At 42.7% G+C, this 23,519-nt stretch overlaps 1 long non-coding RNA gene across 6 annotated transcripts in view; it reads right to left on the bottom strand.

Moving 5' to 3' along the window:
* Positions 1-23,519, bottom strand: part of LOC135244847 (uncharacterized) — a 94,007-nt gene that overhangs the window by 51,204 nt on the left and 19,284 nt on the right. The window contains exon 3 of one of the 6 annotated variants that reach the window (XR_010327075.1): positions 18,775-18,961. The exons of 3 other annotated variants lie outside the window; for them this stretch is intronic. This is a non-coding gene — a long non-coding RNA (uncharacterized LOC135244847). Of the gene's footprint in view, positions 1-18,774; positions 18,962-21,866; positions 22,174-23,519 lie in introns of those variants that run through there. 2 more of the 6 variants (XR_010327074.1, XR_010327073.1) reach the window with 2 other exon arrangements.

Here is a 23,519-nt window from a genome sequence, read left to right as displayed (position 1 = left end):
GTTTATCGAAGCCCTGGCCGTCTGAGCGGAGGGTACAGCTCGCGTTCCGCCTCGTCCAGATAAATACCCACATCTGAGCACATCACCAAACTGCCACTCAGACTTCAGCTAACAGATAGTCTGCTCCTCCTGACCCACGCCTCCCCTCCCATGCAGGAGAGACAAAGTGAAAAGCACTTTGCCGGAGGAGCTGACGACATTTGTGCTGTCCCTCTCAAGAACAGATCTGGAGAAGAAGTCCTTCCAATAGCTGCAGTTCATGTTCTCCCTTCCTAGAGGGCCAGGGACCACATTAACAGCAAATACTTTAAAACAAGGATACTCAAATTTGGCTCTTGAGGCCAGTAGTGTTGCCGGTTTTTTGTTTTCTTTTTTGCTGATAGATACTTGACTGATCAATGCCACTGATTGGCCAGGGATTTAGCCCACCTGATGTCCTGGGTTTAAATTAGTCCTGATTGGGGGAGAGGAATGAAAACTAGCAGTACTGCTAGCTTCAAGGGCCAGCTTGGAGTATCTCCCTGCTTTAATACATGTACCGAGGTGTTCAGATTGGGGTAGAGGGCCAGAATTAGGCATTTGTGGACAATTTGTTATGTTTGTTTATGGGAAATATGGTTGGAGCTCTCGCATTGTTAATTTCTTAATTTCCGCTTGACAATAAGGAGGTTCTCTGAAGTGCCAACAAGCGACAACTGAACACCTTGCACAATCAGGTGTCAGTTTCTGTGCTTTACATCTTGGATCAAGGCCAGGACAAGCATTGAGTGGGTATAGACAGTTAACATACATGGAAGGGGGGTTGCTTGCTTCCAGTTTCACCTTGTATTCCTTTCCCTTATGTTGTCACAGTTAAGTGTCTCCCAAAGCTCTGATACCTGCCAAGCCAAGATTAATGTACAACTAACAGGCTCTTTACCCCTGAACCTAAACTGATTACAGGCAAACTTTTCTGCTTTACGGTACTGCCTTCATTGCACCCTCAAGTACCAAAATTCAACTGTGCTATCAATACCAATAACAGATGCGCAATCTTGGGCTAGTGATTCAATTCAGTAAAGAAAAAGTGAAAGGATATTGGAAATTGGATCAGTCTTAATTTCCAATCTCTGTTTCATATGTTGTATGTAATGCACATACTTCATAGATATAGCTAATAACACTGTTACATGTACTTGTGGTTTGCTGCTGCCTTTAGCAATTAACACTAGGCTTTTGTAGCAGTAATGTGTGTGTGTGTGTGTGTGTGTGTGTGTGTGTTTTGCTCTAATCACATGATGGCCACTGAACTGACAGTTCTCTCCCAAAAATTGCATGCCTGCAGCGATCTGTGCCTCACAAACCACTTTGAGAAACATTAATAACAGGTGGCAGACACTACCTGGAGAATTACAGAAATTTCCTTTGGTGTAGCCTACCATTTCAACTGGAATGAAACCTTTCAGATTTAAAAAAAACAAAAAACATTTTTATAAGAATTTTTATGTCCTGGAGTTTTCCTGGAATTTAGTATTTCCAGTTCTTGTAAAGTAGACAATGCACAAATTACACAGAAATTAATCAGAAGTCACATGATCAGCTGGTTAATCTTTAGCTCTAAGACAGGGCTGCCCGACCCTGTTTCTGGTGATTTACCGTCCTGTAGGTTTTCATTTCAACCCTAATTTGGCACACCTGACTACTAATTAGCAGCTCAACAAGACCTCTAGCTGTCGAATCACTTGTGCTTTCGTAGGGTTGGATTGAATGTAAACATTGTGCAAAAGTTGTGTAAGTAGCTCTGGATAAGACAGTCTGTGAAATGCCTGTAATGTAATGTAATGATGATGCACATCTGTGTGTTAACTTCTGCTTTACAAAATTGTCTTTTATCTACCCATGTCTCCATTATTTCCTAATATGAGTACATACAAAAAGAAAGTTGAAGTATGCCTCTGAATTCAGTGGCGTCTCCATGCTAAGCACTTAGCCTGAGGCTGGTTTTACTTCGCCTGAAATGCTTTTTGAGTGGTTAGATCTGTTCTAGCCGAAGGTCATTACAGCATAGCAGGCCTGCAGCAAAAATGGTGAGCTGTACACTATTCTTCTGTGATTTTTGAGCATCCCCTGACAGCCTTAGACTACAGTATATCGGTCCCTTTATAGATATTACATATCTTTAATCCGCACAGATATGATTGCATTCTTGGCCTCTTGCATCAAGGACAAGGATCCCCAAAAAAAGAAGACACTTAAGTTCAGCAGCTTCAGATTGAATGTCCTCACTTATATCCTTAATGACATTTCATATTTTCTTGCTGGTGACTTCAGTCGTTTCTAAGGCATGGTACACAATGACAGTTCTCAGGAGGGGGCAGTAGAGCTTGCAGTAACTGCCCCCTCCTGTGGAGCAAGGCTCATTGCCATCCCCGAGCTGAACCTTTTTGAAATGACACGCTTGGAAATAAATCCCCGAAGGCTCACATAAGAGAAGTCTGAACAGGCGGACGCAAGGTTACAATATTTACAGTCCATAATATCGAGGCGCACACGCGCTGCGGCAACTTGAAGCTGAATGGCAGGTCATTCGAGGAGATGAGATCAGCTCCTGCTCTTCAAAGGTCAAACGCTTTCCCAGAATGCCGCTGCTTCTAAAGTGCGGAGCGTGTACGCATGAGGGGCAGGCGTGATGAAGGACCACATAACAGCACTTAAGATAACACAGCCGTCGTGCCCCCAGAAGATTCAGGGGCCCCATTCGTGTGCAATAAGTTTGAGATTTCCAGGACACACAGTTACGGTAATGTAATAACAACACAGTATGGTCGAGGACGTAGCGATCTAGCTGCTTTAAACTGAAATACCCTGCCCCAGACAGCTGCTTACTCTTGCATTTATATAACATCGTATTGCTAGAAGTTGGCAGCTAAAATATAGCCAATTAAATTTAAGATAGCCTACCACTTTCGAGCAGACCACTCAGTAACATTCATCCCTGCTCAGCAAACGAATTCGCTTGATTTGTTTCATCCTTATTTTCTGATTGATTGAGCAAGTAAATTGGCCAGAGTAATTAATGGACTGGCAGGACCGTATGAAAATTTGACTGGATTGCCAAAACTGCTGGCCAAATCCAAGTACAACAATTTTTCATATCCATTATATTATATTAATTTACCACTGGTGCCAGAACATGGTTATGAATGCTCTGGTTTAACCCCTGATTATTAGTATATGCGTAGAACATCACAAACTTGCTCAAGACATTCTTGATGCACAGTTGCATAGAACTCTTATATTAAGAGAATGACAGCACAGTTTTGCAACTATAACACTTTGGTTTCCCATGCATGTACTAAAGCAGGGGTGCACAACTCCAGTCCTGGAGGGCTGGATTGGGTGCTGGTTTTTGTTCCAACCAATTACCAACCAATTACCGTTTTAGTTTTCTGACAGCTCTATTGGCTATGCTGGTTCACTCCTGTACATGAGCACAATAAAATCTTTAGAATACACATTCTTCTTGTAGTTTGTTGCTGTAGCTGGTGTATATACAAATGTCAGATCAAGGTTTGAATTTTAGAATTTTGAAAATTAGAATTGAGCCATAATTAAATAATTAAGAGCAAAAGTTTGCAAAAAACTTAAGGCTTATAATAATGTTGACATGATCCTTCAGAATTTATGTGGCAACACCACAGAAGCAGAGCCTTAAAATCACCACATTGCTTTGGCCCAGGGTATTCATTGAAAGTCTGATAAGGACCACATGTGATGCATTTAGACATGCTGTTCAGTGACCAAGGGACATCACAGACATGCGAGCCAGGCTGAACAAGGATCACCGAGCCTGCTCCCGCAGCCCCTCTCCAATTTCAGCCCCTGATCTTCACCACTTATGACAAGAGGTTAACCCCTCGGGTCCCATCGATCTGGAGGTCGAAGCACCAGGGGCTAAATCAAAGTGGGTGTCCCCTCTCGACGGCAATCTGCATCGTGGCTACAGTGTTTAACCTCCTGCAGCAGCGTTGATTAAGTGCCCCCCCCCCCCCCATCTCCAGCCAATGGGCTGCATCAGACATAGGAATCATCTACTCAGCCACCGGAGCCTGGAACTGCCTCCCAGACCATCTGCCCTTAGCCATCCCACAATGCATCTCTGCTCCCTGACACCCACCTGCATCTTTGACCTGAAAACAATCAGAATTTCTTCTGAACTTAAAATTTAAATGAAAAGCAAACCGTTTTTTTCCTCTTTTCAAGCACATGCCAGCAAGGTCAGGGGAATGCGCTCCTGTTTCAGGATATCTGTAACTGTTTAAAGACACAGAAGAGGACACTTTAGGATTAAATGGTGTTTCTCATCATTTTAATTTCCCTCTGTACTTTTATGTTAATCCTTGAATGCCTCTTGTATCATTCTTTGCCCTTGTTTCTTGCTTTAGACCCGGTTTAAAAAAACCTTTGAGTTTTGTTCTTACATCCTGTTCCCAAAAAAAAGTTAATAAAAACTGGGCTTTTCAGAATTTCAGAGGCTGTGACTGCAAATTTTGTTCCACTGTGCTGTCATTACTGATGACATGGATAGTTGTTTTGGGGTTAAATTGTGTTTTGAGGGAAAATGTGTTCAGAAAATGCTGTTTAATTTTCCAATAAAGTTTTATAAAATTTTATAGTACAAGCAATAACATTTGAAAAATTATGTACCTCCCGGACTAATTTGCTATCTCATTCTACAGGCTGGCAAAACATAAAGTACATAATCAATAGATTTGGAACAAATTAAAATGTCCTTGTGTTCATGGTCTCATCGTAAAACGGTTTAATATGTTTTTGAGGGGCTGCGACACCTGTTACCCATGATAAGTCCGGCTCACAAACATTTTACTGGAACTGGTGATATAGTAAGGTGACATAAAATTGTTTTTTTATTGGAGGACATTTGACGAGGCAACAGTTGGTGCTAAATCAGGGTGAGTCAGTATAGCAGAGAAGCAGTGCGTGAGCTCAGGAATTCTGGGAAGGCTTTAACGCATGTACTCTGCACGGCTGCGTCCCTCGCCTTGAGCTTGTTCTGCAGTCAGTGTGTCATCTTATTCAGCCTTTCTGAATTCTCCAGGCCTTCACACACCTCTCAGTGAAGCAGCGCATTATAGCGTTACACTGTACAGCACTTACTGTACCTCCCATCAGTGCCCCGGTGAAGGGGGTCAGCCCCAGGGCTAGGGCTCCTGGGATATCAGATCAACACGGACACGCAGAGCTGCTGAAGTGTGACAGGAAATGAGGTCACGCTGTTTTAATGGGGGGGGGGGGGGTTTCCTCTCTCTCGATCACAAGCATTCAGCCTCCCCTCACCCAGTCGCATCTGGACCCCATGGGTAGCGTTAAATACACTTTAACTTTAAACTGTGGGGATACAGTCAGCTACACCACTGAATTGTGAAATGAGTTCACTTAAGACTGGAAAAAAGCACAGTCTTCTTTTTAAGTTTGCAGTGCAGTGCCAGATGTACACAGTTTATTACTTCTCTCCAACCCAAAAATATGAACAAGTCTATCTTTAAAAGGAATTCACCAGGCGGGTTTTGAAACTCAGCCTCTTCTTGATTGTGATTAAGTCTTATTAACCGGCAGCTCTGCAGACAGGTGATGAATTCCCTGTATTCTCACCGTCTACGTCAGCTTGTCATGTCAGCGTGACAGAGCTCACGTTGAAGAGTCTCTTTCCCTTCACCTTTGTGTCTCGCTTTTTCTGTGATTTCTTTTTTCTTTAATTAGCAATCACACAGACAACTCGCACTTTCGCTTCCATTTACCTCTCGCACTCCCAACCGTCCCCGACCTCTCAAAACATGCCCTAAAGCAGAACAAAAGCAAAATCAATAAGGACAACGGCAGAAGCCCGTACGCGGCTTTCTAAAGATGTGCACGGTGGCTGTACCATTGTCATGCGGGCAACGCTCTGTGTAAAAAGAACGAATGCAATCACAAATAGAAAATGTCACAGCGCGAAGCGAAAATGATGTTTTCAGGGAAATGTCAAATCTTGAATCCATCATGTCTGGCAAATATCGCCCAGATTGCTATAATAAGACATCATTTAAAAATGCTTCACCACCCCAGAGGACATGCATGATTCAGCTGAAACTTCAAATAATGGGCAGATCAGTAGATTATAGACCGACACTGATATTCATTTGCACTATTTCTTAACATTTAAAAGCATGCAGTCTGTGAAAGACTCTGCCTCTAGCTATGAAAAAAAATTATCAACAGGCAGGTCGCTGTTTATTGAGATTAATCAGAGATCTCAGTAAGCGCTGCAGGATTGGTACCCTGGTATATGTGTGTGTGTGTGTGTGTGTGCTACCCCCCATGTAGCCCCCTCTTTCCCCCTGAACCATATGGCATTCTGCAGCTCACTAATGTTTCTGAAATGGACGGATGGAGTGGTATTACCACAGGAGATTGCTAAAAAGTGAAGTTATTATTTTTCCGTTTATCAATATAAAGTGCAATAAATACATACGCTCCTGAAAAGCAGATCCCTTTGTTTGTTTAAGATGTTGATTAATGCCAATTATATGGCTCTTCCTAAATATCACCACCAAACACTTAAGCCTACAAAGTCATTATGGTTATACATAGAACTGTCACGAGCAGTTGTTTTGACTGATGCATGGCGCTTCCTTAATCAAATCTGATCAGCATCAAAAACATGCTGTGGCATTTTTCAAACCCATTTCACAATGTAATAATAGCAATGTGCATAAAATACCAAATTATGAAGCTAACCTTTTCTTCAATCTGTTCTTCAATTCACCCGGGATAGTAACACAACATCCATGTTTTCAATTTCAAAAATGGCTGTTAAAAATGGGAACATTATTCATTTGTTTATTTAAAAATAAACAGTAATAAATAAAAAAAAGAACCTTTTGCTGAACTTGTGCTGAAGAAGCTATACTGTCTGCCCCCTGTGTTATTTCACACTTGGTAGCCTGGTACACATTTTAGGACTTCTCTGCAGATTGGTCATCATCACAAATGGAGACAGAGACATTTTCGGTTTTACCGAGGCAATCAATTATTTTCAATTGCTTTCTTTAATTAATTTTAAGCTATTAGCTTCTGACAGCTGAAATTATAACAAGTGATACATCTAGACTATACGTGGTTTCCTGTAATTTATATGCATTTCAAATGCCATAGGTGTCCTAAGCGATGCTGGCAGCAATAAAGCTTCCCTCAAACTCCTTAAAATGGCAGTGTCTGACCAATCACAGCGCAGTACGCTCCAGGGTGACATCACTGCGCCTTGTCAGTCTTCTCCTCTCAGCTGTGAAACATGGGCCACAGCTTAATTAAGGCAGCGGCACTGGGTTTGCGCGACCGTGTCTATAAATTCAATTAAATAGTTAATTACTACTGCGAAAGGTTAAGCCGATTCATTCCACTTGTCACCGAGCTGTTATACCGCACTGTACCCATGAGCCTCTGCTCCATAAAGCAGCTATCGCGCTGGTTTGTGTGCAGTCGGAAAACATCATTTCTAGCCTGTCAACCACCAAATATTCACTGAGTAGACCAATGCATTAATGTGCAGGACACAGCCCACCAACACTAAAGGAAAGACATTTAAATATGAGCTCCCTTCTGGTTTAAGACATTTGACTAGATCATGTCTTATGCATTACTGAAAAGTTTGTACATCTGCAGGTTTTTTTAAATACCAACTGAAATATAACTATAGATTCTATTTAAGGAATAGAATATATAGATGTATTTTTATACATAGTTATACAATAACTGATAATGTGTCATTGCTTTTGTGAGTAGCCTACTGTGTTTGTATTTCAGCATTGTTAATCATCTTTTTTCAATAAGGTGGCAGCACTCAAGATTGGTCGTTTGACTTTCTGCCTTTAGCTATGTCTGAAGTGAGATTTGATCTGAGAGATTAAGCTGTTGATACTCATTAACTATGTTGAGTGCTGATTTTGTTTTGTTATTTCAGCTTTGTTGCTTTATGCCGTTTCATGTTTTGCTATGAATTATACCATTGCCAGACATTCTTTAATAATTGTAAATGTGGTAAATATTTATTTTAGACAAAGTGCCATTTCACAAAACAATAAGCTCTGCTGCACCAGGTTAGCATTTCTTCATATGGTTCGCCCAGGATGTCCCATCCAATATTGTGATGATGGACTTTGCCTGGACTCCTCACCCCCTCAGAACACAAAGGCCTGCAGCAGCATATTGCATTCTTTTTTTCCACGAGCCAAATCAGACTTTTGCAGAGATCTCATCATGGCTGGCGGAGAGATCGAGGGCGATTTCAGAAGGTAATCTCATTCAAAGCGCTTTCTATCAGCTGGCTTGCAAAGACTGACTGGCACTGCCAAGCTAACACAAATACGCACCTCCTCTTTCTCCTACACGGGTCTCAGTAAATGAATCTCTGCCGGTTCTTTTCTATTTGACACGTCTATTGTGGCTTTTGCCGTTCCTTTTCAGCCCAAAGCACAACACGCACAAAAGCTGGCAGAAGGCAACACAAACATCCCTTTTCTGGGATATTGGGCTCAGGAGTGGCTGGGGAAATTAGATTTGGAGTGCTAGCTCAAACTGAAGCAGGGGAGTGGATTCATTAAAGGCTTGAACACGCTGCGTTGTAAAGACTGGCGTCTTTATTTATGGTTTACAGGGCAGGGACAGAAAATGTAAAGCTGGATTCTGAATTTGCGATTATTAGATGTGTTACTCTGTGATGTTCCTAGCTTGCGATAGTAAGACTCATTCCTACTCATCTAATCTATCACACTATCAGAGCACATTCTTTCACTCTCTCATTAATGTTTAAGGACCTAAAGTATTGTCAGCAGTTCCAAAAATGGAGCTCACACACACACACACACACACACACACACACACACAAGAAGAATCCTTTACTCACAGGAATGCATACACTCACATGTGCATGCATGAGCACACTATCTGAAAAGCGCAGCCTCATAGCTATAAATGCATTTTAACAGATACGGTCAAATGAAAGGCAATGGGAACCCAAAAGTAAAAAGTAAACATTGAAAATTTCAGGCAAAGCGAATAGCTTGCACTCTAACACCCTTAGGATGTGAGGACCCTGCTGTGGAGTGATTTTGGATAAGAGAATAAGACCAATTTGCCAAAAAGGCAGAGGCATAGTTAATGTAGGGGATGCTGAGGCAGTTAGACTGAAGGTTAATTAACGCTGGGGAGCTTCAGGGCATGCTGGCCAAAGTGAATCCGCATTTTGCCGAGAGGCGGGGGAGACGAGTAGGAATGAGACATAACTCGTCCACTTCGAAGCTTATCCTCGTGTGCCCAGGATCGATACTGCTTAATAACTACAGCCTATTTAAACAGCACGCACGGCATCTGGGTGAAACTGTACTGCACCGACCCCATAATGCCCGTCTTCATCCCAGTGTGACAGGAGCTCTGCCGTTCCCCAGGTTCATAAATGACAGCCGTGCGATTGTTAGTGTTCCTTGGTTGATATTTAGCATAAAGAGGGCCTGCAAAGGGGGAGGTAACCGTTATCCAACGGATAATAAACCTCCGCTAAATTGCAAAGACCAAAACACAGTCTGCATTTTATTTAGAATTTACAGATAAGCATAAGCACTTTTTTTAGCCAGGCATTCATTTAAGAGACAATTACAATGCCAAAGTGCTCTGCTGCCTTTCTGTTCTTGTTGTTGTAAGAGTCTGAGATATTGCTGTAATTAAATTTTCATTTGTACATTGGAGCAGTAAATGGCCTTGTCCAGGGAACCGACATATTGTAACCTGTGTGGACAGGCAGAATCAGAGGCCATTCACTATGACAATAACAACTGGTCCCCCGAGAAATCACTGATCACCCATATTTTTAATTTATATTTTTTCTAATTTTTAATGCAATCTTAAGGTAAACAGAACAGCAATAGTACTTTCTATTAAGCATCCTCTCTCTCCCATCAGTATTCAGACCACCTTTATTCAGTAGTATTACTCATATTAAATAGACTGGGAAGATAATGTCACCAGCTGGAAGATTATGAATCAGGTTCAAGTTGTTAAATGTATTTAATGTTAATGCTAGCAAAAGCAATGGAATTCAAAGGGAGACATTTCCATTTTTCTCCACCTCACCTCAGACACCTGTACAAACTGAGACAAACTGATCCAACACAGGAGATCTGGAGAATTTACAGCAGTGTTTGCAAAGTTCTGCTGGCAGAGGAAGTAAAACAGCCATTTCATACTGTAAAGTACAAGGTGTAAACATCCTGTTCTTTTATTTTTGTTTTTGATCTCACTGGTCTTGCATTCCCTCTCTTAATGATCATATCATTTTACTGCATCAAAACACCTGCCCTGGACTCAATATGTTGTAAATATATACAAGCATGAAAAATGAAAGGAAAAAAGAATCTTAAAGAGTCCATACATCTCAAACGGCGAGTTCCTGTAAGAATCCATTTGTTGTGCACAGCAAGGCATTTATATTGTTCTGGTGAAGACTGTAATGAACTAAAGCTTTGCTTTGTTCAAATGCAATGGGAGTCTAGTTGAGTGGACTGATAGATTTTCCTTTGGTCAACATCACTAGTGTCACAGAGACATCTGCAAAACTGTCATTGACGTTGGGGTGAAATATAGTGTCCAAGGGCATCCACATTTTTTTCAGCCGGGTGATCTTTAATCGAATCATTTCACGAACAGTTCAAGGAAGAGGAAATCAATAAACAGGCACAAGAATTTCACAATGTCATGTGAGATGAAATTTTTCAATCTACTGCAGATCAACAAAGATACCATATGTTTTGATTGTAAATAAAAATAAATTGATTCTCCTTTTCAAGGCGAGGCTGATTAACTGTCAACATGGAAGCCAGGGTGTAATAGTAACTCAATATCATCAACCCTGACATAAGACACAGTGCAGGAATGGGAACATAGGATTTTCTAATCTGAGCCCAATTCATCTCGTGTCACAAACCTTACTCTCAGTGATTTGTGCATGGTCGGGCTTACAGGAAGATATTCTCTCTGGCCATGTCTCTGTTGTGTGATGTGGAACGTTCTGGTGTCTCAAGACTGAAAGATATACTCTCACACACAAAGTCTAAACAGACCACAGCACAGATGTAATTATGAACTGGCATGTGTAAGGCCACCCCATCCATCATGGAACCCACAGGCCCTCGGAGAGCTTGGACTTAATCAAGAGAAAGCACAGAGGGTAGCTAGAATCCTAATGCTCTCCCACACTCAGCACCATCAATAACATCTCTACCTCTTATTTGATTTTGTATGTACACTACATGACCGAAAATATGTGGACACTCCTAATTAGTGGGTTTGGCTACTTCAGCCACACCCATTGCTAACAGATGCATAAAAACAAGCATACAGCCATGCAATCTCCATAGACCAACGCTGGTAGTAGAATGGGTTGTACTGAAGACACTGTCATAGGATGCCACCTTTTCAACAAGTCAGTTCATCGAATTTCTGCCCTGCCAGAGCTGCCTTGGTCAACTGTAAGTACTGTTATCATGAAGTGGAAACATCTCGGAGCAACAACAGCTCAGCCATGAAGCAGTAGGCCACACAAGCTCACAGAACAGAACTACTGAGAGCTGAAGCACATATTGTGTAAAAATCATCTATATCAATGTATTGTTTATTTACTCCATTGTGAAACTCTTTGAGGTGCTTGTTTCATTGTATGAAAGGTGCTCTATAAAGTTTTATGATGATGATGACGAGGATAACTAATGATTTGTAAGGATTTAGCTTTTTTTATTTTTAAAAAATAGATTTTGTTTACATATTTTTACCAAGTTATCATTGTATGCAAACTATGTACTTGGCCATGAATCATTCAGGTCGTTCAAATATTCCAGAATAAGGGTTGTTGGGTCCTTGATTGCTGATTGCTCTTGCTTGATTGCTCGCGCCTGATACATACTTCCTGTTTGGTGTGGGAGAGAGAGAGAAAAGTTTGTGGGTGGATTGTATTGTGCTTTCAAGGATGTATTTGATATTAATTTGCGTTTTTAAAACCCACGTAATAAACACGGTAAGATGGTTTTGCTCCTAAGGTGGACTATTTTGATGCTGTTAGGGGACAGAGGGGGATTTAATTTTTTTCCCCTCCATTAAGCACTTGACTAGCACCTGGTTAGCTAATTCAGCCACCGTTTTGTGGTTTTAACCCTCTCATGAGCAATCCTAGCCGTCGTTAGATAGCTTGCTTCCATTGTTATGTTTCCAATGTTAACTGTAGTTTATTCTAATCCACTTCCGGATAAATTTGTGTTGTATTTTGTCCTAAGATATAAATAAAATATTGCCTAGTGCAATGGTTGTTTTCTGTTAGATATTGCCATTTAGAAAAGCTTATTAGGTGATTATAAACCGATTGATTCTGCACCTGGTTGTTCTTTTTTTATGTTACTAATGACCTTTTAATTAATAGTGCCTTGTTTCTCCTCTCTGGTTTCTGCTGCTAGCTGTTTGAAACCACCTTGTGTCTTTTTCAAGTTCTGGTCTTGGTGTCTCTGCCTCAGAAGTAGCTGGACTTGCGGGGAATGACAGAAAAATACTATGGCCGCAGCTGTGTGAGCTGTTGCAGGATGATCACACTTCTGGAAAGTGGTTTCTAGAGTGATTTTGTCTGCCACCGTTGCCGGATTGTTGAGTGGCTCAAGAGCAAGATCCTTGTAAATTGGTTACTGGTATGAATGATAAGTTTTGAGGAAAATCTTGAGATGCTTAATCTCTTCAAGTTTAGTAAAAGGAGACTTAAGGGCGATTTGCAAGATGCAGTCCATGGTAAGGTTCAGTATACAAGATGTCCCAACTCAAATTACACTGACATAAGTTGTCAAAGTGGAACTGTAGTGTTAACAAAATATAACCTAAAAAAATTGTGCACAAACCTGGAAATAACACATTATTTACAGTACACAAATGAAAACATGTTTTCGCATAGTCACACAGTAAATTATTTCCAGGACAATATGTTTCAGAAAAAAAATAACGGATCAGTATTGCATGCATGTAGTGATACTGTAACTGGACTGCGTTTGGACTGCGGAGGAACTCTGAAGAGGAACAGAAAAAGTCCAAAGCAGCAGAAGAAAGCTGGCTCCCAGCCTTCATAAGGCACTAAAGCTAGCTCCTCTGGAAAGCTGCCATCCTTCCTGGTCCAGCTATTAGCGAGAGTGGAGAAAACAGCCAGACAGCCGAGGCTTTTAAAAGCGTGTTTTACAGCACGGCAGATGTAGACATAATGTTCGACATTACGGCGTGATGTAGACCTCTCATTTGGAACAGTGAACAGATGTGACTGTAAAAGTTTACTTTGCTCTGTGGCAGTGAGGGGCGGAGATTTTGGGGGAGGGGGCAGAGCGAGATGTAAGAGGGATCGTTATCGTTAAATTCAATAGGAAACACGATCCTCTGCAAACTCCTACCTTCTGTTACATCTGAGTATATGTGAGATGTTGTGGTATGCATGTATATTACACACATTATAGCACATAGAAAAGGGAACTTTACATGGACTGCTGGCACTGAACAGCTTCTACACACAATCAAATCCCAGAATCCTCTCAAAGTTACCTCCAGCATAGTGAAGATTGCATTACTTCCAGATCTCGCACTGCTGATTGTTCCCCCCCCCCTTCCTATATGAAAATGTCAGGATATTTAGTGCCAGAGAAAGGGCAGCCAGAGATATTCAGACACCACCTCCCCATCCCCCAATCCCCACTAAACCTCAGGCTATGACCTTTTCACTCATCTGTTCGCCCTCCATAGGTCTTCATGAACTGGAAACTGACCTGCATTTATGGAGCAATCCAGTTACATCAGACTGAATGCATATAACGCCGTCGGAACACGAATCCTTGATTAATTACAATCCAAGCACGCCTCGGTAATGAACGTTAGCACATTTTGAAAACCACGAGGGCGTGAACTGCATTTGATGAACGACTATTCTGCACCAGTGTTCATTTCATTATTGATGGCTCCAATATCTTGTCTGTAAAAAATAAAATGAAGTGAGTGATTCCAGGAAGCTGTGACAGGTGAAGGGAATGTCAGTACTCGTGTCAGTCACCCGGGAGGCGTGGCTATGGACGGACAGATGTGAGGTGAAGCCTCCAGGCAGTACTGTGATGTCACAATGGGCTTGATCTGCGAGGGCTCTGAGGATTCTCTTGCCCAGAGGAACATGACTGATCACAGCTTAGCAACCTAGCCCTTTCTTTCTTTCTTCAGTGGCTTTTCAAAGGCTGACCCCTGCATAGCGATCTGGCGACAGGTTTGAAAAATGCTGAAAGAGCGTGTGTGTTTGAGGCCTCTTTTTCAGCACAGATCTATTTCAGCACAGCCCTTCTGGCAGCTAACAGGATCAGGTTACTAGTTTCAGTCACGGTCAGTCACGCCTGCACAATCTAGACCTTTTGGAATAATGACCCAATGAATGAGAAAATATTAATGCTGCCTTTATAGATGCATGAGAGAGCTACTCCTCTCTGCCAAGATACTCGACACTTTCTACTCTGAGAATATGCCAAACAATCAGGCTCTCACTGCAAGGTTATTCTCTCCAGTCCTTCTGTCACAGCTGCTGCACAGTCAGTAGAATAAGCTTGATATTTAAAGGTGCAGTATATGAGAAGAGACAGAGAGAGAGAGAGAGCGATGTATTTTAAAATACATGCATGTGTGCTGCCTGAAGACAGGCAAGTGCAGCACATCATGTCTTGGGGAGCAGGGAGGTGGGGTATGTTCTGATAGGCAAAGATTGCTGGATAAGTATGTCAGTGTATGCTGTTGTCCAATATCAAGTGTCTATTTGTCATAACTATTAGATAGCTGACCTTAAAATTTGACAGTCAAAACTAACTAGCTGAGGAAGGGAGCAAAGCAGAGTCCAACTAAGCATATTAATGCACAGTAGCAACAACATAGTGCTGTTTAAATGAATAAATCATATTTTAAATTAAAATTAATTGATAACTACCTGAGGAGCAGCATCAGACAGGAGAGATTAAATGGACTGGCTACTTCCTGTCAAGAGCGTCAGAGCTTGGGAGCTGAATTTGAAGGAGATTGCTGATAATTTTGCTAATGAAGGCTTGTCGGATGCCTGTCAAATGAGTGAGTAGAGAAGGTGCTTTTCAAGGCAATTTGTGTTGAGTTTCTGATGGTGCCAGCCAGTTATAGTTTGAATTGGACGACTGCAGTTTGTCTCAATTATTTTATTTTTTTTTTGTACAGCAAAGCGGCAGTGCTAAACTGTTAACCTCATATCATACTGTAAAATTTTCAGTAGCCTAAAGATAACCATAATCCATATGCACTTCTTAAAGGGATAGTTCACATTTTTAGAACCATATCCGCTGAGGTACTCCCAACTTAGTTCCCACTCTGTTTGCCATTAGCTATCTTAGCCAAATAACATTGAACAATGGTTGTGTAAATATTATGATCAAAAATAACACACGTCAGACCAATATCTCAGTTTATAGAACACTGTGTATTTTTTCCTTATCTGTCAAAATGCAGAATCCTACGTTAACACAACTTCCAAGTCTTGACCACAAGCACATAATTGAGCATGTGCATAAAATTAAACGGAAAAATTGAGTCGATGATTGAGTTTAAAACATAAAAAACCCATCTCTGCTATTCTCTTAACAGTGTAGTCAGCGCTCTGCCAGTGCTGCGAATGCGAAACATGATTTTAACCAAATATTTAAAAAGTGTTCTAAAAAGAAATTAATATTCCACCTTCAATAAGCTCATTCTGAATCTCATGCTGTGTATACAGTACATACACTTAAATGGGACAGTGACATCATTTTTTGTTATTTTGGCTCTGCAGTCCTGCACTTTGGATTTGAAATGAAACAATGACAAACAGTGATAATAATAATACATCCATTTTTGGTGAGCCGTATAGGAATTACAGCCCTTTTATACACATTTTAGGGGAGCAAATGCCATTGGAGTGCTAATTAAAACAAGTGCGAAATAAAACAACTTTATTTATGTACATTTCTGTGTGTGTGTGTGTATGTGTGTTTGTGTGTGTGGGTGTGTGAGAGTGAGTGTGTGTGTGTGTGTACATGTGTAGAGTGCTGGCCAAAAGTATGAGGCCACCTGTGGTGTAAAAAAAAAAAAACCTTTAGCTAAAGACAATTTCAGTTAATTTAATTTAATAGCTGGCAATTTCTGCCTACTGTAACACATAAAGATGAGTGTTAAAAATAATCTTAGACATGACTTCTCAAAATACCCTCCTTGGCTGTAATTACTGTTAAACAAACTCTTGGAAGTCTGTCCAGTCATTTTTCTAAGTGGGAGGTGAAGGGGTGGGAGGAATGTACAGAGGTAGGCAAATTGTCTGAAATCTCATCTACCTTCAGTTTTATTTAAAACCACAAGTAGCCTAGTACCTTTTGCCTGTAGAGTAAATAAAATAGGCACTAAAGCTGCGAAAAATATGGCTAAAGAAGGCGTCAAGCATAGATGTGTGGGTCTGCTATTCAACAAATGTGCTTAAATTAACTGAATTCATCTACACTTAAAGTTTGTATTTATTTATTTTAAAATCACAGTTGGCTTAATACTGTTCGTCTGAACTGTATGTGTTTGTGCGTATATGTATGATTGTGTGTGCGCGTGTATATGTGTGCATGTGAGTGCTTGCGTGCGTATGCTTGTGTGTGCGCGTGTATGTGTGCATGTGAGTGCGTGCGTGCGTGCGTATGCTTGTGTGTGCGTTTGTGTGCGTGTGTGTGTGTGCATGTGAGTGCTTGCGTGCGTGTGTATGCTTGTGTGTGCGTTTGTGGTTCAGGGTATTTTGTTGAAGCGGTTGTCTGGCGGGTGCTTATGTGTGGACTCTGGTGTCAGTGACGGTGGAGCGAGGCTCAGCCCTGGTCTGAGCACCCTTTCCCAGCCCTGTCTGATTACCCTTTCCCAGCCCTGTCTGAGCACCCTTTCCCAGCCCTGGTCTGAGCACCCTTTCCCAGCCCTGGTCTGAGCACCCTTTCCCAGCCCTGGTCTGAGCACCCTTTCCCAGCCCTGGTCTGAGCACCCTTTCCCAGCCCTGGTCTGAGCACCCTTTCCCAGCCCTGTCTGAGCACCCTTCCAGCCCTGTCTGAGCACCCTTTCCCAGCCCTGGTCTGAGCACCTTTCCCAGCCTGGTCTGAGCACCCTTTCCAGCCCTGGTCTGAGCACCCTTTCCAGCCCTGGTCTGAGCACCCTTTCCCAGCCCTGGTCTGAGCACCCTTTCCAGCCCTGTCTGAGCACCCTTTCCCAGCCCTGGTCTGAGCACCCTTTCCCAGCCCTGGTCTGAGCACCCTTTCCCAGCCCTGGTCTGAGCACCCTTTCCCAGCCCTGTCTGAGCACCCTTTCCCAGCCCTGGTCTGAGCACCCTTTCCCAGCCCTGGTCTGAGCACCCTTTCCCAGCCCTGGTCTGAGCACCCTTTCCCAGCCCTGGTCTGAGCACCCTTTCCCAGCCCTGGTCTGAGCACCCTTTCCCAGCCCTGGTCTGAGCACCCTTTCCCAGCCCTGGTCTGAGCACCCTTTCCCAGCCCTGGTCTGAGCACCCTTTCCCAGCCCTGGTCTGAGCACCCTTTCCCAGCCCTGTCTGAGCACCCTTTCCCAGCCCTGGTCTGAGCACCCTTTCCCAGCCCTGGTCTGAGCACCCTTTCCCAGCCCTGTCTGATTACCCACAGCCAAGCAAACAGCTGCTGCAGATTAACATGCGGAGCTGATTGTTTTCTGACCACAGACCAGGGATAAAGGGCTAAACCCCCGACGCGCCCTCAAGCCAACCAATCAAACGGAGCCGCAGAGCAGAGTGCTGATAACACGCTCCGTGCCTGTGTGGGGCAGCTGGCCACGCAGGCGCTTTTTTCAAGGAATTTTCTGGAAAAATAGGACCACCTGTTTCGTTCAGATGACACGCGTAGAAGTTTCGTAGAGGAAAGTCATTTGTTCATATCTCAGTTACTGTACCACACACCCAGCTTGTGTATGACCATTTCTATTTGGCTAATTTGGATTAAAAAATGTTCTACTTTTATGTCCAGTAAAAACAATCCCCATTTCGGAGTACTCAACAGTCTTGGTCGTAAATATCACTGCACCAGAATACATGTGATTGATTGGTCGACTGGTTGATTAACTGGCTTCTGGAGAAATTAAACTGTTCCCCTGTGATATGAGGTCTGATGTGGGAGCGTCCCCTCAGGACTCTGGAGGACACTGGAGGACAGGACAAGAGGCTGGGAGCGCGCGGGTTATTTGGCTGAGCGCGTCTCATTTGCGGGGGCCATCGGGCCTGCGGGTGCTTCCCTACTCCCGGCACATCCCTGCAGCCTGGAGCTCTCAGGCCACTGATTGGCAGTTCAGACGGCGTGTTTCCCTGGGAGAAATCCGGGGAGCCGGCGGGGGGAGTAGCTTGTCTGCTACAGAAGTGACAGGCGCTGTCGCGGCCCCCGTCCCCCGCCTCTCAGTGAGGAGCTGTGAGGAGCGGCCCTCTGTCCTCTCTCTCTCTCCAGCGCTGTCCTCTCTCTCTCTCTCCAGCGCTGTCCTCTCTCTCTCTCTCCAGCGCTGTTCTCTCTCTCTCTCTCCAGCGCTGTTCTCTCTCTCTCTCCAGCGCTGTTCTCTCTCTCTCTCTCCAGCGCTGCTCTCTCTCTCTCTCTCTCCAGCCCTGTCCTCTCTCTCTCTCTCCAGCGCTGTCCTCTCTCTCTCTCCAGCGCTGTCCTCTCTCTCTCTCTCCAGCGCTGTCCTCTCTCCTCTGCGGACGTGACTGGCTCCCCGGGCCCGCCCCCGTGCCGTCAGCAGGACAGGTACAGAGGGCGCAGGGCGTCTGATGAATCGATGTTCAGGCTGAGACTCCCCCTCGTTCAACCTGAGGGTGCAAAAGTCGGTGGAACGGACCAATGGGGATGAGAAATAACTTTTGGTCATTAACCAAAAGAAGAAAAATAAAAAACCACCCCGGGAAGGTATAGACCTAGATTCGACCAGTAGTTTTTCTTAGACCTTGAGTTAAATTCAAGTGTTTCTTTTGTTTCTTTTCAATGCAGACTTGCACATGTTCATAATACCCAGTGGTCACTGGACAAGTCAAGACTAGAAAATAAGAGGGGAAAAAAAAGCTTTTGTGTCTAATTCTGATTGAATGTTAGACAAAAGTTCATTAAATCCAAGCCACAGCTGTGAGATTTCCAGTAAGCAAGAATTAATTTTTACGCACACACCCATTCATAGTCTATAACAAGCAGCAGCAATTTTGAATAAGAAAATATTAAAATCATAGCAATTTACTGTACAATAGAAGAACCGGCGAATGAGTGTCACAGCGCCATGAATCTCTTCTCCTGAAGTGTGTTTAACAACATTTCTTCCTCTATGCCATTTACTTGTCTCAGTGACAAATGGAGTTTCCACAGCCACCATCCTCGCTGAAACACTGCAGTTATTTTTCTTTAAAGTTCCCATTCGATGGCGTTCAGTGACAGGGAGTACTTTCAGGTTATCGAGCCTTCGCGCTGAAAAGACCGTGAGAAATTAATTCTATTTTTCTCCACTTTCTCCTTTGCTCGTTGAGGGCGACAGCCTTCATAAATATAAATGTTTCCACCGGCTCTCCCCTTTCCGAGTCTCTCTTATTCACCGATAGCAAAGTTATCTTCCGCCCAAAAAGGTGTCGATTACAAAGTTTGCTCTTAGCGGTGTGACAAATGTCAGCTCCTGCTGCTCAACATAACACGGTGAGCTCAGCGTCGACACGTTGCTATCTGGCATTAATTCTTGGACTGGATTAAATTCCTTCATCTCTTTTTATGCCTTTTGCTTCTTATTTCAGATTCAGAATGCCGAGTCATGCTTACTCTGCAGTACTCATCGCAGCCCACACTGCTGAGTCAGGAGAGTGCGGGCGGGCACGTGCTCTGCTCTGAAGCACCTGCTGCCGCTCCTCAACACGCTGTGCTTCGCATGCCTAGCTGCCACAGAAGTGAGCTGGAGAAAAAACTCTTCATGCGCAGTTCAACACCCAGACCAGCAGGGGTCACTGCTGCGTGGTGAGACGCTGCCATCAGGGCTGACTGAAACCCTCCCATCCCCGAATGATGCTTGAGCCAGCTCTGCATTTCCCTGAGGCACTGGTAGCCACAGTCAGCAGTATTACAGTCCAGTTTCAATACAAGCTCGTCGGGCTCATCTGTGTACTATAACAGTGCCTTACCAGCACCCCACCCAACAACTCAGTCCCTTCTTCAATTTTTCTGTCAATTTCCAAATAAATACTAGGGGGAATAGGCTCTCTGTATTTTCCAATGGTATTTCTTATCAGTATCTTAGACCATAGAAAAGAGAATATAAAAGAGAATATTACTGGCATTTAGCAGACACTCTTATCCAGAGTGACTTACCCAAGTTTTTGCATTATTTCATTGTATCCACTGATAAAACTGAATATATTGTACTGAGGCAATTCAGGTTAACTGCCATTATCAACAGAATTGAACCTGCACCCTTTAAGTTACAAGTCTGCTTTGCTACCCATTATACTACACTGCCACTTCATAATATGAACTCATTGTACAAACTCATTGTGAAATTTATATCAGCCTAAACATAGTTTTATTCAAATAGTTCGTAGTGTGAGTTAAGTGTGAATTAAACGTACATTTTTCATTTGAACCTGTTGAAAGAGGACCATTTTCCATAGTACAATGAATGTGGATTTCACTCCTGCATGTCACTCTGGGGTTGATATTCGGCTGCCTGTCCTGGGGTTCATCACCTTTGAATGCTGCACATCTGCCTTGCAGATTTGCCAGCTGCATTATACATGTGGGGAGCCGTTCCTATTCTCCGTTTCGGTATACGCTCCGTGCCCGGGCAGCCGCCCGCAGGCCAGCAGCGTGGGGCGGGCTCAAATGGCCGTGCGATGCCCTCTAGCAGCGGTGTTCTCTGAGCAGCGGGCAGGGCTGGTAGGCTTCTGTTGGCACTGCTTTTGGGTCACATGCTGTACAGCTTTCGGGCAGTGTATGGCTGCATTATCCTTGATCAAGGTCAGTTACCTTAGTTCCTCCCATCGAGCACCAGAATGTACACACTGTACAGTTTTGAAATTATGGCACAAAAATATGTATTTGATTAATTTCTGAAGTCCATATTTGTGGGCTGATTACATGCATCTTGAATGGGTGGTTTATTTGATTATTTATTTGATAATCACATACTCCTTCTTGATTAAGAGAGGCTACACAGAAAAATGATGGGAATTTAACTAACTTTGGAAGAGTACACTTTATCCCTTTTGATTCTGAACTCATATTAGCACAGTGTTGGATTAATACTAAACATTAAATCGTAGGGACTACGATAAAGTTCTGTTTTGTATACTTTTCTTTTTTTATTGAACCTATATATAATTACTTATCCGGACACATCATAAAAAATAACAATGCAATTATTATTTGCAAATATTATTTTAATTATTAGATCACCGTAGATTTGTAAATTTGATGAGGCATTGTCGTTATACTGGGGGAAATTGTACTTTACCTCTGTTGATTCAAGGCACACCACATCTAGTCATTTAAGACTGTAGTTCACTGAAAAAAAGTATTTTTTTTATTATTTGTATTTTTTAAACAATAAAATAGAGATTTCAGAGCATTATACCAGTCTTTCGCCCGCTATTCTTCACAGAAGACCATTATTGAGTGCAACAGTAGCCATAAAGCTTTTAAATGATGCAACGTCATAATGGGGGAATCTTAAATACCATCAGACAGTAGCACTGTGAAAATTATAACCACTTTATTGCCACACTGGGGCTTCTCTATTAAGAGACTGTTAGACAAATTCCTCGGTAAAAACCCTTGAGAAGATTACTTGAGTGAGAAGAGTGTGTCTGTCACAGATGATCCATCTCCACGCCCACACTCATCTCCACAGCGAGGCCATCTGATCTCCTCCTTAGGGAAGGAGACCCTCGTTTGTCCCAATGGCCCGGTCCTCCAGTCGCTGCCTGCGTTTCACTGAGCCATCACCTCAAGGCCTCTCTGCACACCCCTTAAAACAACAAGGCGCCGTTCGCTGGGCCTGCATGTCATACAAACGCATCAATGTACACGCTTAACGCCGTTTTTAAGAGTACGGAGACTGAGGGGATGGACCAACAAGCCCTGTTTTGTGTTGTACTAGTTTGCAGCTTGCTATATTTTCCAAAAAGGAAACTGTCATAGAACCGTCCTGATGATCAAAATCAGAAATCAGGGGATTAATCAATTCTTCTTTAATTACAAGCAGTGCTTCATAATGAAATTAAAAATCATTCTACTACCTGAGACAATCAGAGGAGATTAGACGGCGATTGTGTAGTGTTATGGAGGCAGCAAAATCCCCAGCAGCTGAGAGTAGAATAGCAGCGTGAACGCTGGTGTGGTGCAAAGCGAAGGAAACGCCGCTGTAGTGTTCAGGTGAAGACACGGCTACTTTTGGTCTAGAAGTGAAAGTTTCATAGCCAGCTATTATGCAGCCAGGTTATAAAACCTGATCAAAATTGGGGCCAACTCGTTCTATTTACATCAAAACGTCTCTCAAACAAGATGTCTACGCCTCCAGATGTCTAGATTCTCGGTTTTGCTCACTGGGAAGGAACATGAGAAGGATGAGAACAAGACACAACGTCCTAAAAGCTTCTGTTCATAGTTTTCTTGTCCTGACAGACAGACCTATTGTAATTAAGTAATGATTAATTGTGGGAAATGCCTGACATCATCTAGTAGCCAAGCAGGTGAGTAGAATGTCACAGTAACATGGGATATAGCACTAGCCGCATATTGCATACTAGCTTAGTGTGGCCATCAAATTCTTTTTCTTTCAGTTTTTATAAACTGAGCAGCCAAAATGCCGTAAGGATTTAAAATAGTTCACAGTAAATAATTCCACATGCATTTCTCCATAATGTCTCTGTCTCATAATGAAATCTCTCTCATTAATTCTAGAGTTACTGTGAGGCACGCAGCCTTTAAATGAGGTAAATAGTGATGTCATCGTGACTGAAAATTACTTTTTGAATTGCAATTTGCACATGCAGTATTCCCCCCGAAGCAGAGTGAGAGAGAGTCTTCCTCTGAGGGAAGAACGGTCTCAACACTTTCTCTCTCTCTCTGTCTGTCACTGTCTTGTATATAATTTCTGAATTGTATATCCGAATATCACAATATAATATATTCATTAAAAATGTGTTGTATTGCAGACACTAATGGTTTAAATGAATTCTGTTTCCATATAAGAACTTATAATCACTTAGGTTTTATTATAACCTCTCTTTTAACAGATTTTTAAAAGGTACCTACTATGATGATGCATACGCACACACACACACTCACGTGCACAGGCACACACACACACACACACCATATGGTCATTTTACACCCAGCTAT

This window comes from Anguilla rostrata, chromosome 18 (genome assembly GCF_018555375.3).
Source record: "Anguilla rostrata isolate EN2019 chromosome 18, ASM1855537v3, whole genome shotgun sequence".
Classification (NCBI taxonomy): domain Eukaryota; kingdom Metazoa; phylum Chordata; class Actinopteri; order Anguilliformes; family Anguillidae; genus Anguilla; species Anguilla rostrata.
The sequence above is the reverse complement of the archived record's forward strand: the minus strand, read 5'-3'. Positions and strand labels throughout refer to the sequence as shown.